Genomic DNA, 4,617 nt, shown 5'->3' on the forward strand with positions numbered 1-4,617 from the left:
CTTTACAGACCTATATAATTTTTATTCTTCTACTGCTCCGGCTTTCCTACTCAGCTTGGGATGAAAATATTGGTACTTTCCAGTGTTCTGTCCCCATTCCTGCTTTTTTAAATTGCTATTCAGGAAACCTCTCCATACAATCTCATCTACACCCTTGGCTTCAGCTTCCATCTATAGGTTGACTCCTCAAACTGTAGCAAAGACTGATCCCTTAAGTTTCAGATTCATATATCTAACTACCTATTAGATATTTCCCCTTGAGCTAATGTGGGGAAATTTCCCACAGAAAAGTCAAATTTGATGTTTTCAGATGAAATCCATCATCCCCTCTGCCTCCATGTCATTCTGCTCTTCCTCTGTGATTTCTGGCCTCCTGCATGACATAACCATCTGCTGGAAAATCTAGTTCTGAAATGCGGGAATCTTCCTAACTCAAGCCTTCTCCCAAAATTCCACTATTCCCCAGCAAGTCATGGCAGTTCTCACTGCTATTGCCTTACTAAAAGCATCCATCATTTTTCCTAACATATTTCCCTGCCATCTGCCTCAATTACCTCCAACATGGCTTCCAAAATCCTGCTGGAATAAATAAAATGAAATTTTGATCATGTTCCCTTAAAGACTACCTAAGAATAATATCCACCTGCCAGGAAAATCCTCAAAAGTCTATCATATCCTTCTCTATTGAGCCTTGTGTTGCCACCCTATAGCCAAAACTAGAATGCCAGCTGCTTCAAACAGTTCTATTTACAGAACAGGGGATGCATCCTGGTGCCCTATAACCGTCTTCGCTTCACTTGTCCAAATATCTGCCCTATAGAATCCAGGAGTATAATCAAATGTGTGTAATGTTACCCTACTGACTTTGGGATTATATATTAATAGCAATATATAACTAGAATATGTATTCTGCCAATTCATAACTTTTTTATATTAAAAATCTCTAACATTAGCTGCAAAACAGAAAATGCCTCTTTATTAAATCTTATGTCTTTCTCCTTTGGGAGTTATTCTGTGAAATAGTGGACGAAATATGAAATTGAGAATAAACATGAGTTCAAAAAATATTTATTTCCCTCATTTACTTGTGCAAATGTAGGCAACTTTCTCTTCATCTGCTTTGAAAGTTGTTGTGGGACTTAAGTTAACACCCATCTCAGATGGAGTCAGAGATTATAAACCAGGAAATCTTTTTCTTCATGGTGATCAGCAGTAAACTTCTACATAGAAAAAGGCAAGAGAATAAAATATGAGGCATAAATATTTGCAGATAATACTATTTTATATCTAAGAAACCCAGGAGAATAAAGTGAAAAAAAAATTTAAATAGTAAGAAAATGCATGTGGGAGCTAGCCACAAACAATATATGAAAGTTAACACCTTTCTTATAATCCAGGAATAACCAATTTGAAAATATAATGGAAAAAATGCCCTCAATGACAACTAAACATAACACACCCAAGAATATAATAAGAAATTTATGTGATTTTTAAAAAATACAATTCTGCTAAAGTATGTCAAATAAAATATTAATAACTGTTAGAATGAATGATTATTTCAGGGAAAATTAGATCATTCCTGTAGACTTCAGAGTACACTAAAGACACTACAGCCCCCTGCTAACCACAGTGGGTCTTTTCTCCCAAAGCAGAGGGCAGGCATCATTAATTGAGAAATTAGAAATTTTATTTGTAGGGAAACCTCAGTGAATGAAAAATTAATGTGGAAACCATTTAAAAGACCCAATAGAGGGGATTTCTTATTAAAAACGGTCAAAGGAAATCTAGAGATTAGTCAATTAGACTAGAGCCAATTAGAAATGTATAAAGCTCTATCTTTCAACAAATTACTCTGCCCATATTTAAAGACACCTGAGTAGTTTCTTTTCTGAAAATGTATTGTCCACAGGAAAAGCTACACAAGCAAAGCTACACAGGCACCTGTCTATGATGGGTTGAGTTCATTTTTAATTGTTTCCAAAAGGTTATATTTGTTATAATAGTAAGATCTTGATATTATTGTAATAGTAAGATGCATTCACTAAGTGTGCCACACTGGTTAATTATTGATTGTTTTGAATCTAAAGTATTAGAGAAAAAGGTTTAATCATATGCTAACTTGATCATAATTATACATTTTTTATGAGGAGTTATAATAATATGGATTTAGATTTACCTGGAGTTTTAGATTGAAAAAATGGCAATAGTTTTCCCACAGGAGGAAGGACCTTTGTCCTATTTGCAAGTCAACTACATCTTTACAATTAAGTGGAAATTTTGCTTTTGTTCATGAACTTTTGTAACACAGCCTGTTACTCCCTGTCCAATATTTGTTACCTCTTTTTCCCCTTAAATTCTGATGCTTTGTTAGACTCATGGCTAACCTAACAATTGCAACTAAAGCAAAATTAAAGAAATAGATTTAAAAATGAGACTGCTTTTAGGTTAGGTAAAAGAAATTACGTACAAACAAAATCTTGTACAAAGGATAATTTTTGGACTCTTCAATTTCTCCTTTTTTGTTTATTGTCTGAATTGCTTAATTTTATTAGTCACTATTGATATCACACTGTGAATAAATATCATAACATGATCAGAACCCTAATTTTGAATGTACATTTCCTGCTTTAGTGAAGAATCTTCAATTCTGACATAAAAATTAAGAAAAAACTAATAGAACAGATGACACTTATAAGAGATTGCCAAGTACAATTAATAAATCAACTGGTAGCTTATAAAGACAGGAAACTCCTAAGAAGTATTAGCTATATATAGACAAGTTAATAATCTAAGAAACATGTAAGATATAGATACAGTAAGGGAAATTTGAGTGTTAAACTTAGGGCTTAAAGGAACAAGAGGGAGTTTCTCATCAGAGGTAAAGAATAGTCTTGGGTTATTGGGATGCCACTTAACCATTCAGTTGTTCCCCATTTGCTAAAATTAAACTTGATAATGTAGTTAATTTTTTATTTTACTTTCAAAAAGAAAATAGTAAAAACATCAAATACAGATAAGAGTCCATGTCCTCAGGTCTTTGTCACTATGGGGTACAGGGGAAATCCCCCCATATGGGTCCTTGTAAGATTGGACAATCAGCAAATTTACATCAGATATGGCAAAAGACGAAAATTCAGCAACATACATATGGAGAATTTGCATGATTGTAAGTTGTAAAGAACAATGGAGCAGACCAGGGATGTTTGTCCTGCATTCAGGACATCAAGGAAAAGGGGTGGGGGGGGCACTTTAATCTACAAATAAGAAGAGGAATAAAGATGACATTCTTAGATAGAGGGGACAGTTTCACTGACCTACAATCTATCACTGATAGACCCCTAAACTACATTCCTCTCAGTCATAAAAGGGGGAGCAGTGATTGCCCTTTCCATTAAGGAAAATGCAGAGTCTCTTCGTCATCTAAGGGTGAAGGACTTAGACAAGGACAGAACATTCTCAATTTCAAGAGATATCTTTGTTCTTAGCTCAAAATAATCTACATGCCAAAGTGGGGTTTCTTGAGGAGCAGTTCTGAGAATCTTGGGGTGATCTTATTTGGGCACATAGGCATTCCAGAGCTACCTTTGGCATCTGCTCACCATTCCTTTTGGAAAGTCTCCCTCATCCCTTCCCATGCATGTCTTGATTCTTTAGTTGGTTTATACTTTGCCACTGCTTGGTGATATACTAGGCAGTGAGCACTAGCAGTATCTGCTTGCTCAAAGAACCTGCTTTGAATTCTATCACAATTTTTAGTAATTTTTACAAATAGTCAAATTTTAACATGAATCCCTGTTACAAACTTCAGATTTCCAGAAGATCAGTGCTTAGTGAACTTACTGATCCTTGAGCTGAAGCAAGAATTACAGGGTCGATAGACTGCTTATAATGAATGTGGTTGTCACGATCAACAAAACAATGAAATATTATATCTCTGGGTCCATAACTTCAGAACAAATAACAAAAAATAGATGAACTCTTCAGAGGAAAATAAGAGTCATGGCTGAAATTGTGTCAGCTCATCATGCCATCAATTGAAATGGCAAGAAACCTAAAAATGAATTTATCAGTAGATTGTTGAGGAGATTAATATCTTATACATTAATGAATTAAAAATAAAAGTCATCCATTTAAATGATCCATGCATGAAAACAAAAAAGAATAATCGAAATAAGCTCAGCATTACAGAGATATGAAAAATTATTAATTTTTAAAACATATATATGTTAAATGAAAAGCACAACCCCAAAGCTAAGCCCACAAAGACTTCATGCCTGACATAACTCAACCTCCCGCAGGAATGTACTTCAGAATGGAATTTTCTATTTAGCACCAATGAAGTAACTTTTTCCATCCCCCAAAGGAAGATGAGATAATCTGCACAAGACCTTTTCCATTCCCCACAGAGAGGTTACCTAAACCTAAGATAATCCCCTCTTGCCTTATCTTACCCTCTTTTTGCTTATAAAAACTTTCATTTTGTACAACTTTTTAGACCTTTCTATTTGCTACCTGGGATGCTGTCCATTTCATGAATTATTTTTATGAAGTCAATTAGGTCATTAAAATTAACTCAGGTGAATTTATTTTTTTTAAGATTTATTTATTTATGCGCAC

The sequence above is a fragment of the Talpa occidentalis genome, unplaced genomic scaffold (assembly GCF_014898055.3).
Source record: "Talpa occidentalis isolate TD23 unplaced genomic scaffold, MPIMG_talOcc4v2.1 talOcc4.6, whole genome shotgun sequence".
NCBI lineage: Eukaryota > Metazoa > Chordata > Mammalia > Eulipotyphla > Talpidae > Talpa > Talpa occidentalis.